The 12,325-nt window shown below is 44.2% G+C and overlaps 1 protein-coding gene across 1 annotated transcript in view; it reads left to right on the forward strand.

The window, feature by feature from the left end:
• Window positions 1-1,597: 1,597 nt before the first annotated feature.
• Window positions 1,598-12,325, forward strand: part of CGA (glycoprotein hormones, alpha polypeptide) — a 24,234-nt gene continuing 13,506 nt past the window's right edge. The window contains exon 1 of the mRNA XM_019520378.1: window positions 1,598-1,696. The gene's annotated coding sequence lies outside the window, so the exon portion shown is untranslated. The remainder of the gene's footprint in view (window positions 1,697-12,325) is intronic.

Consider the following 12,325-nt stretch of genomic DNA (forward strand, 5'->3'; position numbering starts at 1 on the left):
AAGCTTTCTTTAGAGCCAATTTACATGTCCCTTACAGCATCAGGCTGATTCATAGGAAGAATGCTGTCAGTTACGGTGTCAGTTGCTTTGCTTTGCTGTAACTGGTAACAGTCTGCACACTCTTACTTCATGGTAAGTGGAAGATAAACTGGGTTAGCGAGCCCCGTTTTGGCTGAGGCTTAAGCTACTGCAGTAACAACATGCACAATGGCAGTTACTGAGAAACAGTTGAGGCATAGGGTGAAGTTATACATTACACTTAGACCATACTAAATTTGTGGAATGTTGAACAGTGTTAGAGAGAGAGTGCTGTGAGATTTAAGGGCTGTGCACATTAAGGGTTAATACCATTTCTTCACAGCTCTGACTTGCTCTAACTAGATTAGAGGGCTGGTGAGCAGGGGCATGGATAGAAACCAGCACACCTGGGCTCTATCCCTGCTTTGGGTGAGGACTAGGGGAGGCTGGGAACACTGCATCCCGGGATGCTGGAAGACTGCAAATTGCTGGTTTTAGCTCCCTGGAGCAGGCTGAAGTCACCCTAACCTGAGCTAGGTAGTCCGACCCAGATTTAACCCTTGCCTGAAGTGGTATAACTTTGCTCAGAAGGCACTTAGTACGAGTTTGCAAGCTTTGATAACCCTTGAAAAGTCCCTTGGGTCTTGTAATACTGACCAGAGCGACACATAAATACCTTCTAAGATTTCAGTGATTTTTGACAAGCACCTGCCTCCCACTGATGAGTGTTAGGAACCAAAGTGCTTTTCAAAATCCCACTAGCCATCTGTCTGCATCTTTAGGTGCCCATATATATTTAAAATCTCACTGTAAGTCACTTTTGCAAATATGAATTTACTCCTAAATCACTTAGATACTCTTGAAATATTTCACCTCCAATCCTGCTGACTTCCCTTGTGCAATTTCAAAGGGAATTTTGAACAAGTCCACAGAACCATATCCTAAGATAATATTTTGACATGTTATTATATATAGGTAGCTCCAGAAACTAGAATAGATCTCTTCAAAAACCATCTTCTTATCCTTAAAATAGATAATCCTTTCTATTTTTACCCATGCATTCATTCCATATGTCCTTTCATTTAATTCCAATAGAGATTATTCCTTTTAACGCTTGTACTGATCTTTTTTGTTTTGTATTGTACTATTTTCTATTAAAATAATGTTACAAATGGGAAATGTATTATGGTTTTTAAAAAGAGAAAACTATTCCCTTCCCAGTTTAAGAAGCTTTTAGAAATCTGTGCAACTCTTCTTTTTTCAAAAAGGACTGTGTTTACTGAAAAACAGCAGCAGATTGCAAGATCCTTGATATGAATGTCCTCATGAAAATCACCTGAAAAACAGCACCGGACTCATATGCCCACAAGCTGACCTTCCTCTCATTACACAAAAAAGTGCTCTGTTTGAAAGTCAAGTATGAGATAAGATCAACATGACAGAATGGTAATTACGTTAAGTAATATTCAGTCATTATGCAAAATGTACAGTTGATCCGATGGCTTAGGTGTAGGCAGAAAATGCCATCTACTTTACTAGTATAAAAGAAATGGACAACTTTTTCTTCCCATTCTGACAGAAAGGTACATCTTAGCTCCAGGAACGGTGCACAGAAACTACAAGCATCATTCAGATTCTGAGTCATCTGTTCTTATCTCATTGAACAAGCTGAAGGAAGGTAGTCTCTTTAATTCTAATTGCTATTAGAAAGGAAAAGTTCATATATTTGTCTAAATATTTATTTTTCTTTTCAGAGTTCTTATAGGCAAAGATTCGTCCAAAGGGTTGAGTTGAAAAGGAGGGTTGAGAAGGAGGGTTGTACTGGTATAAATTGGACGGAGAGGTTAGTTCCAAAACTCTATTGAGCTTTTACATCTGAATTCTTATATGTTGTGACCAATGATCCCAGGCATAGTTGAAATTTTGGCAGTAACCATGGGTTACTTATTTATTTAAGTCATAGGAATTCCTTTTTTGTATCAAACATTGACTATTATAGAGGTTTTGGTATTGAAGCATGTTCTAAAATTGACATTCATAATTTAAAAGAGAATTTTGGGTATGATTCCATGTACTTAAGATGAAAATGTGACTCACCTTTACATTCTATTTTCAGGCAGTTATTAAGCTCTAGCTTTTTCACATTAAGTCATAAATTCTAAAGTCACAGTAAAAAAATCTGGAAATAAATTAATAGAAAAGTGAATTTCAATTTGGATAGTGTCAAGTGCTGTGAAATCACAGTCAGTATATGTAAAAAGGTCCAGTGATAATCCCAGGCTAAAATATATGAACTATGAAATTAAGATGATTATTTACAGGCATCTCAAGGAAAGTCCATGAGGCAAAGTGCACTGGCAGGTTTGTGCAAGATGAGCTCTTTCAGTGGAACTTGACACAGTGGAACAGGAAATCCAATGTGCACTTGATTTGAAGAGCACTTTGCATATTCAGTTGATCAGTTAAGTGAATGGCTTGTCTATGGAACCAGTGGCAATGCATAGGGGATGCACGGGGGTGCACGTGCACCCCCTGAGAGTTCTGGTGCACTCCCTGACTGGCCGTGCTCACCGCTTAGGCAATGGGCAGGGGGAGGGTAGGTGGGAACACTGGTGCCCCCCTGCAAGTGCTGGCCAGGGAGTGGAGAGCCATGGCATTCCCAGAAGAGGCTGCAGTGATCGGCCAGCTGTCTCGTGATTGGTAATTGGGGGACCCCCCCCCCGGTCAGTGGGATCAGCTGTGTGGGGACCCTCCTGTCAGTGAGACTGGCTGTGGGGGGACCCCCATGGTCATTGACTGGTTGCTGGAGGGGGGGCACATGCCCCCTTGATTAAGACGGCACTAGTCGCCCATGTATGGAACAGGTTGCAAAGAAACCTTGTAACTTTCAAAACAAGAACTACAAATGCAATGTATTATACCATAGTGATCCCAAAGTGTTGCCAAAACATACGCAGCCTGTAATGTCATTACCTTTTAGAATAATAACAATTAATGTTTGTAATAAGTCAAAAGTAAAAGCTCCCCTTGACTTGCTGGTAAAACTAGATGAGTGAATATGGATAGCAACTAACAGGTTTGACAGTCTGGTCACTGCCATAAAACCAAACAAGCAGAAGTGCTTCCATATGAAATTCAGTGTAACAACAAGAGTCCACAACCTGAGCAAAAGTGGTGGTAGGGTTGGCAGCAGGAGCCAGGCTGGTTGTGACAGCTGTGGGAGCGGGCTGGCAGCAGCTGCTGTTTTTGCACCACCTTTAAGTGGGTGCTTGGGGATGGTGCTCAGCTGCTTGTTACATTACTACTATAGGAACATTTGACAGGATTAAATCTAGGAGTCAAAATGCAAGATAATAACTCTCTTTTTTAAATAGAGGTTGAGGTAGGCTAGATGCAGAGGAAGACCTGCAAAACTGCACTTTGTCAGTTCTTCTGTTAGAGGAGGTCTGTTTAGAGAGCTTCCCCTTGCAACTGCCTCCACACCTGTTGTGTCTGGAGACATAAGGGTCTGTACCTTTCAGAAAATCTTTGTGCAAAGATGTACCTCAGGGATGGCCAGTCCCTGGCACAGGTGCCACAAGTGGCACAGGCGACTGCTGTGCATGGTATGAGAGTCCAGGGACTCAGTAAAGGGAGGCATCTGGATGGCGACAGGGAGCAGGTCCCTTCATGGAGACGAGTGGGGGCAGGATTCCTCTGTGAGAGAAGGTGCCAGGTGTCACCCCCAAGAACCAGGTTCATGCTTCCCTGACCCTTCAGCCACTACTCAGTTCAGGGCTTTGAAGTCTTACCACAGAAAATGATCTTGAATCTGCAGAAAGTCTTGTCAAAGCATCAGTATGGCTGACATTTTACTGAGGAGCCTTACTGATCATCCAAATACCCACTTTGCACAGAAAGAGGTCCAAACAGAAACAGTAGATCCAAACTAGCCTCGCTACTCCAGTTCCTGAATTTTGGGGAAGATCTTGGTTGTATGAAGCCTTTTACCTTTTTAATTCACTGAACAAGAACACCTAATAAGAGCAGCTGTAGGCTTTGAGTAACTTCACATTCAAATCCAGATTGAATTTTTGGGGTGTTTTTTTGGATTGTAATTTTTTTTCTTTCTTTTTATCCTTTGCAATTTCTCAGATTTTAAGTAAGTGAGCCATATTTACAATTACTGTTATAAATGTACTAGGTTTAATTAGCCATGTAAAATCTGGGACGGAGATTGGCAAATACAGACATGGATGGATCTAGAGTTTTGAAAAGCTGGGGTGCAGATGGTGTGGCGCATCACCACATAACAAGACACATTTTGCTCTAGTGAAAGGGAAACTACAAGGTTTAAAAATATGTTTGGGGCCTAGCACTATATTATTCTATTTAAGATCAAAGCAAAAACATATATACCTTTATTGGAAAGTGCATTAATTTGCTAGATGATATATAAAGTTTAAAAAACATAAACTCTAGGCAAAAATAGTTAAAAGCTGTTGTTTCACTGGTCCTGTTATTATTGTTAAATGTACATCTCTTATTCCAATTCATAAAGCAAAATCTAGCTTTCTTGAGCTTCTTGATAGTGTCTCCCATACTTCACTGGCAGCCATTTTATTAACTCATTTTAATATTAACTCATTAACCTGAGTTAATATTAGTACACCTGAGTTAAGGTTTTTAGCTAGAGCTAAAAATTGTCTTCAGCATTGTCAGATAGAAACAAGACATTACCAGGAATGGCTAACAGAGCAAAACTGAAGGACTAGTTTGCATGGTAGAACATCAAGACCATTAAAAGGAGAGCGGCTCATTAACACCCGTGGAGTGAAGAGCGATTTGCAGGAATCACGAAGATGACAAGGAGCCACAAAGCCAATTCACTCCCTCAGCACTGCCTGAATAGGAGTGCCGCTGCCCTTTGCAGCCAGTTGATTTTAAAGTTTAGGAGGAGCAGGTATCAAAGGTGGCCACTGCACCACTGCACTCCCCCTGGATCCATCCCTGAATACAGGTACATTGATAATTTTGTGATATATTCAGTGAACTTATTTGCTTAATTACAATCTGTGCATTTCTCCCAGACACTAATGGGTTAGAGATTTTAGCTAGCTGAGCAATTTTCCGGAGGTAAGAGTCCATGCTGTTTGTCTAAGAGGGACAGACCATGTCTATGTTACCTCCCTTTGAGCCTGGAAGTGTTGCCAGGAAACTAGCCCAGTCCATTCACTCTTACCACACTGTGCCCAAGTCTGCCATTTAGACAGAGCAGGCAACTCTGATTAGGATGGTGGTCAGCACGTGCCAACTACAGGTTTAAGCTATTGCAGATGAATCAGTGCATGGTAGCGTCACCTGCTACAGGCCGCCACACAGTTGACTCAGTCTTGCTGCCTGTGTGTAGGCATTTGCATTGGTGTGCCATCTTTCCATAAGCAAGCAACAGAGGTGGGCGCATAACCTGAGATTCATAGTATTGCAAGTCATTTTTGCTCTATGTTTGTATTCACAGGATGTTGTAGGGTAACAGCAACTTGTTTGCCTGCTCTGGGGATTGTGAGAGGAAATGGTCTAGGGCAGGACCAAATGTCCTCCTGGTCACACCAAAGTCAGTTTTGATGGTGGCAGAACGAGGCTTCCCTGATCTCATTTGGAACATGTACAGAACAAAAACTTTTATTTTATTATTGTCTAAGAATAGACCAAAATAAGATAAGATAATCAATAAAACAGCTCCTGCATTAGTAGGAGAATGACTTAGCATGAAGTGGGATGTGATTGGTAAGTGCTTTTAAGGATTGTGTGATCTCATGTTACATTGACTTGGGCTGTGGCCAAAGAGCTGTTTACTTTTGCATTAAAAATGCTACTGTGTTCTGCTACAGTATGCAACCTGTTCACTGCATTGTTTTTTTATGTGTCTAACATTTTAGGCAGCGTAGTTGGGAGATGGCAGTGGGGAAGGGTGGGTGGAGGTAAGAGGCTAGAGCTGGAGAAGCTAAATGGTACACCATCACCCAAAAATGAAAGGACAACTAAGATTATAGGATCACCTAAACCTTTCATAATATTCATCATACTAAAAACAATAATGGTTCTGCCCATATTACCACATTACCTGTGGGGTTCTCCAGCACTCTGGCCAAGGGAAGGGAACCTGTGGTGTAGGGTTGAAGTCCTTTCTAAGGCAGGGGACCCCTGCCTTTTTGGGCTGGCTTTCTGATGCAGGGAAGGTGCCTTCATAGACATGCAAGTTCCAAATTATGCACCTGCACTGTATACAGATGAGTACATGCTGAAGTAGGGCTACATGCTCCATGCCCTGTTCAGAGTATGGTCTCTTTCACCATAAAATTTAAAGGCTGTCAGAATAGGACCAGGTTTTCTGGTCCTTGGCTTTCTGGTACCCCATCTCTTTAGCTTCTCTCCTCACTGCTCCAGGGTCTACTTGATCTTGTGACCAACCAGCACCTGCTGAGATGTACCATCACAAAGTGTGGCTGAAACTTCCTCCGAAGTGGTGGTGTGAGCTGGATGAAGCTAAAGAGCTGCAAGTAGGGAAACAACATAGTCTTGGGATGCTTAATAGTGGCACCTGAAGAGATAGATCACTTTCAGTCTGGGGGAAGAGCACAGTTAGGGAGCAAGATAGATCTCACAAATGAGTGACCAGGAAGGGACTGGAGAACAAATTCTTCATAGTTCTGCACGTTTTCACAGTCATTCCCGCAAATTAGCAATATATAAAATAAGCTAACTGTAATCATGCAGCCTGCTCCCAACACATCTGCCTTTGCCATGTACTGCCTGCTGTGGAATAACATGTGGGTGCCATGTTCCCAGAACTCATTTGCTTTTTGCTAAAAGAATTACTGCAGAGGTATAGCATCTGTAGCTGGCATTCATGCCACTTGCACATGCCCTGGATTTTTGGTGCCTTCTCCAGACACTTTTTTCCAGGAACCTGTGCTCCTCTCTCCAAATTCCATACAAGTTTCCACATCTTTCTTCCTAACAGTTTTTGGTAACAACTACCAACTTTCCTCCTAGAAATGTACTGTGTCTTTTATGTACCATTTGTTGACTTGCTGGGCCCAAAGTTTGGTAGTACACAGCCCACTGTAGTGAACTGATCTTTGCCACCATCTCATTGTGGTACTGTCAGCCATTCCTCCATCCTGCAATAGACTATTCCTGAGCAGCAGATTCTGGGGTCTGTGCTAGTCTACTACCCTGTCTCTGGGAGGGTTACTGTAGTAAGCAGGACTGCCTGATGCTTTCCCTGATCCCTACCAGTCCATATGGCTTTTACCAACAATGTCTTATCTGACTCTGCCTTGTGGCTGCTTTGTAGATTACCCAGGAGGAGACATCTTGTGCTCAAGTTCCCTTTTGGTGTGGAACCTTTTCAATTCTTCTGCAGTACCCTGCGGTCCATTGTCTAAGCAGATATACCATACTTGGAAACATGCGCCTTCAGTTGCCTGATTGTTGGTTTTTTTAGAGTTCTCCAGACGGTCTTTCTATTTCCCAGAAACTGGTTGAGGAATCCACAATGATCAGGTAGTTCCAGTCATTAAAAATTAACAAACTAGTTTCAATTTATTTCTATGGTTAGGTTAAGAATTTACAAGACTGAAGAGTTGCCTTCTGCTATTGATCATTTTAGTCTTTGCACATGCTTCATTGTTCCATGTGCCCTCTTCATTGGGTGTTTGTGGCTTAACAGTAAGCACAGTCCTTTGTTTGTATCAGAAATCCCCTTACACTCAGGCATGACCATGTATGCAGCTCATGGTATCAGCTGGGATTACTCCTCAGTCCCTTTTAAACACAATCCCAATTCACTCTCATGCTTCACATGACAATGCAAGACAAGTCTGCCATATCCTTGTTCTTTTCGAGCTGAGGCATGAACTGTTCTGCCTGTAGCACTCCCTCCTGTTTGGTGCATTGCTGGTTTCCCACTGAACAGGTAATAGTGCTTTAGCAGGTTAACCTCTCAGTCTTCTGTTCCACAGAGCCATCTTGCCCTCAGATGTTTGGTTTCTTGGGGACAAATAGCAGTAGCGCACCTTGCGCTGCAGCTACTTGTCCCTGGGGAATGCCTGTGCCATGAACACTTTGGCAAGTTACACTGGGGGCCCCTTACCTGGGGTCCTGGGGGCCTCCTGGGGCTGCAGCCACAGTGATCCTGCCAGGTGGAGTCTGGCTGACAGCTGCAGCATGGCTCCAGGTGTCCTGTTTCCACTTTTCAGTGACATGTACTGCCTGTGTATGCACTGCTCTGTTTTTTTTTCCTATGGTTTTTTTGACTCTTGGATATTCAGCGGTCAAAGAAACCTGCAGAAAAAAAACCCTGGAGCAGTGCATGCATGGGCAGCTCGCCCTTGTAGTGTGGAGAACAACTGACTGTGCAGTATGTGGTGCTGCAGGCGTGTTTGCGGCGCCATCTACCACATGACTGTGCATGTCTAGATGCCCCCTGGGAGGCATGTCCCACTCCACCGTGTCTGCCAGCACAAGTGACTTTCCTAGGCAGTGTCTTATCCTCATATTATAGGGTGGGAGTTTTAGTTATGTGCACTCAGCATGTAACTAGATTCTTGGATGCACTTAGCAATGGCTTTTTCATGAAATGTTCTGATGGCCCATCAGTTTAGGACCCCCGTTTTGTCTACACACACCCTCTGGCAATGGCAAGTAGTAGATGCTTTAGAAGATGGATGTCACACGCACCCTGCCCCTGGGCCAAGTCCAGAACACAGGGCTCCTTGTGGCTTGGATCTGGATGCAGTGGTGAGGTGAGTGGCAGCGGCAGCAGGGTGAGTGGTAGGCTAAGCAGAGTGGTGGTATTTAATAGAGCAGTTGCTTTCAATGTGCTGCCACCATGCATGCCAAAGAGAGCTCTGTGCCTCAGAGTTAGGCAACAGACCCAGTCCTCGCTTGCCCTGCTTCCGAACTCCTGGCCCCTCTGTCAGTCCCAGACTGAATTTGACTCATGGCCCATAACTCTGACACCCCTGCTTTAGAGAGAGAGTATATATACAGGACATGATTAGTGTAACCCATCCGCTATCATACCATCTGAGGCATTACCCATTGCTGGTTTAGGGATGGCAAAGAATGTAGTCATGACTCTTCAAATTAATAGTTCTCAGTGGACTTGTCCATCATTCATTTGTCTAATCCCTTTTTGAACCTGACTGCACTATCTACCTCTACAACCTCCTGTGCCAACGACTTCCACAAGTTAGCTATGCATGGTGTAAAGAAACATTTCCTCTTGTTTTAAACTTGTCTCTTGTTTCAATGGGTGCTGCTCATCTTTGTATTCTCTATTCACTTTTATCTATACCCTACATGATTTTATAGGCTGCTATCATATTTCGCCTCAGCCTTCTCCTTTCCAAACTGAAGAGTCTCAGTCTTCCTTGCAGACCCTTGCTAGTACAGATTCCTATTGTGGCACTTAAGCCCATTAAAGTCAGTGGGGTTCTGTGAAGTTGCATGAATCTATTTTAGATGATCTATTTGCAAGACTTGAGCCTTAGTGTGTGTTTATACTGAAATCTCTAAAGTGTCTTCATTACATGGAGACATGCCTGCCCCAGCTATAAATTAGCTACGTTGGTTAGTGCCAGTGGTGTAGGTGCAGCTGCATGGATTTAATGCAGACTACAAAATCCTCACAAGAATAACTTGGATTACAGTTATACAAATACTTAGATCGTTAGCCAGCCTTTTGAAGTCTTTTTCTTACTAACAGCACAAAGTTTATTATAGGGCATTGTGTGGTTCTCACGCAGGGAGGGCTTGATGGGATGTTCTTGTGCACTTGATATCTAATACAGGTTTCCTGTAGCTTCATACAATTGGACTTGATGGTCCAGGTGGTATTTTCCAGGCCTGTAAACCTATGGTTCTAGCCTGGATATATATATGCTTCTTTGTAGTCAGTATGAGATACATTGCTGTTGGACACTGATAGCATTGTAGACTTACTCTTGGTGTGAATGCATGATGGTGGATCAGTTTGTGGATGTAAGGGTGGATCTACACATCACTCTACAACAATGTAATGATGCACAACATTGCCATACAGCGTGCTACTGTGACATAGTGATCACATGGGTCTATATGTGATTTGCAGCTATGTTGCCGTAGCGGTGCACTCCCCAGTTTGTGGATGTAAGAGCGTGTTTACACTTCACTCTGTGGCGATGTAACAATGTGCAATGTTGCCATATAGCACACTATTGTGATGTGGTGATCACGTGGGTCTACACGTGCTTGGCAGCTATGTTGCCATAACGGCGCACTCCCCTGGTATAGCATGCCTCTACGGCAATGTAGTGGCAAAATCTAACCATGCTTGGTATGCACAGCGCGGTATGGGCAGTTACTGTACCGCGCTTTAGAACTTCCAAAAGGAAGTACTAAAGCATGGCGCTGTAGCAATGTTGCCATATGGCAACATGTAGACATGCTCCAGGAGTCATTGAAAACGCTCTGACAAGATCATCTACAATAGTCATGAAGCTTCCTTTGTTGTAGTTTATTTGGTGCATCAATCATAAAGAGACCTGAAATAAAATCCTTATGTTGAGCCATGGTTGAGTCCTATTAGACAAAAACCACTACCTGTATTTACTTTCTATACAGACTGCACTGGATGTGGAATTTAATACTTAGCTCTCCTTTATATAATGCTTTTTTCCATGGACCCAATTATCTCATCACAGGATATAAATTATTTCCATTCTCTTCAAAAAGAAGAGGCTAGGTTTATCCAGTGGAGAATGTTATTTTTAAATGTAAACGTCTGTTAAAGCTTGTTTTCTGGAGAGTGTGGAACAAAAAAAGCTTCAGGTAGAATGGATGTCTTTTAATAGAATAGGGAATCAAAAATAAAACTTTTGAGAAGATTATAGACTTCGTACCAAAGGCACTGTGTTTAAAGCCAGGGGTAGGCAATTATTTTGGCTGGAGGGCCTCTTAACAACTTTTGGTGAGCTGATGAGGGCTGCTAGGGTAGCCCTGCCCTTTGACAGATGCTCTGCCCCCTGATTGCTATCTTGGGACTGGAAGTCCCACCCCTAACCCCTGACCTGTGCACTGGAAATCCCTCCCCTCGCCCCCAGAAGTACACATTTTGGGAGGTGGGGTTGTCATCTTGGAACTGGAAAACAAACAAATCATGTACTAAAAATCAAACATCTACTAATTTTAATTTTATTAAAAAAATCTGTGTCCTGATTTATGTGCATTTGCATAATGTATATCAGTGCTTCCCAATTTTTTTCTCAGTGTAACCCCATTTATGACCCCATTTCCTCAGCATAGCCCCTCACTCCCAACCCACAGCCCCCTACCAGTCCAGGTGCCTCTCACTCCCCACTTACAGCCCCCCATCCCCAGATGTCCCAGGGCCAGGGCCCACAGCCCCTTCCTGCCTCTGCCCCAGCAGTGCCTGTGCCCTGGCTGCCACCTGTGGGAGGTGGCAGCTGCTGCGGCTGGAGTAGAGTGCAGAGCCTGGCTTCCCACCCCGTTCATTCCCCCATGGGCAGCCCTGCCAGAGTGGAGCCCATAGGGGAAGAGGATATGGGCTGCCTCCTGCAGGCTTGGGGGTCCCTGTCCTGATGCCCTCTCCTAGGGGGCTCCATAGCCTAGTGGGCAGGACCTGGCATGGGAGGGAGGGAGTGCTGTGCTGTGCCACCATGGTTGCCAAGCTGCAGTAACCCCTGCTCACCCAGCAGCAGTGTGGGCACAACTTTATACTGCCAGTGCTGCCATGCCTCACCTTGGTGGCCATGGTGGTTCAGCACTCACTGTCACAATGGGACCCACCCGTTGGGCCACAGAGGTGGTTCATGCCCAGAACTGGGATGGCCTGGCTGCAGCCCTGCACCTGCTGTTGGCCCAGAAATCTCAGGGGGCATGTTTATCATAACCCTATCTGCTGATGTTGTGATCCCATTTGGGGTTGTGATCCTCAGCTTGGGAGCTGCTGGTGTATATAGAGGCGATTCCATAATAGCTCAAAATAGAGCCTAACTCTTGTGTATTGTGTGTGATTGGAGGCTGGGTGTGGGGTGTGTGTGGGATGTTTGTGTGTGTGTGTGTGAATTTGTGAAGGGGAAGGGCGGGTGTGGGGGGTGATAGGGGATGGGGATGGGGATGAGTTTTGTGGGGAGGGAGTGGGTGTGTGCAGGTATTTGTAGGGTCTGCAGGGGATATGGGAATGTGTGGGTGTGTGTGGGGGGTTTGTAGGTGGGTGTGGGCCCCTCCACCACATGCCTCTCACTAGTGGTGCATAGCC

This window comes from Gavialis gangeticus, unplaced genomic scaffold (assembly GCF_001723915.1).
Source record: "Gavialis gangeticus isolate Ggan-Ray unplaced genomic scaffold, GavGan_comp1, whole genome shotgun sequence".
In the NCBI taxonomy this organism is placed as follows: Eukaryota; Metazoa; Chordata; order Crocodylia; family Gavialidae; genus Gavialis; species Gavialis gangeticus.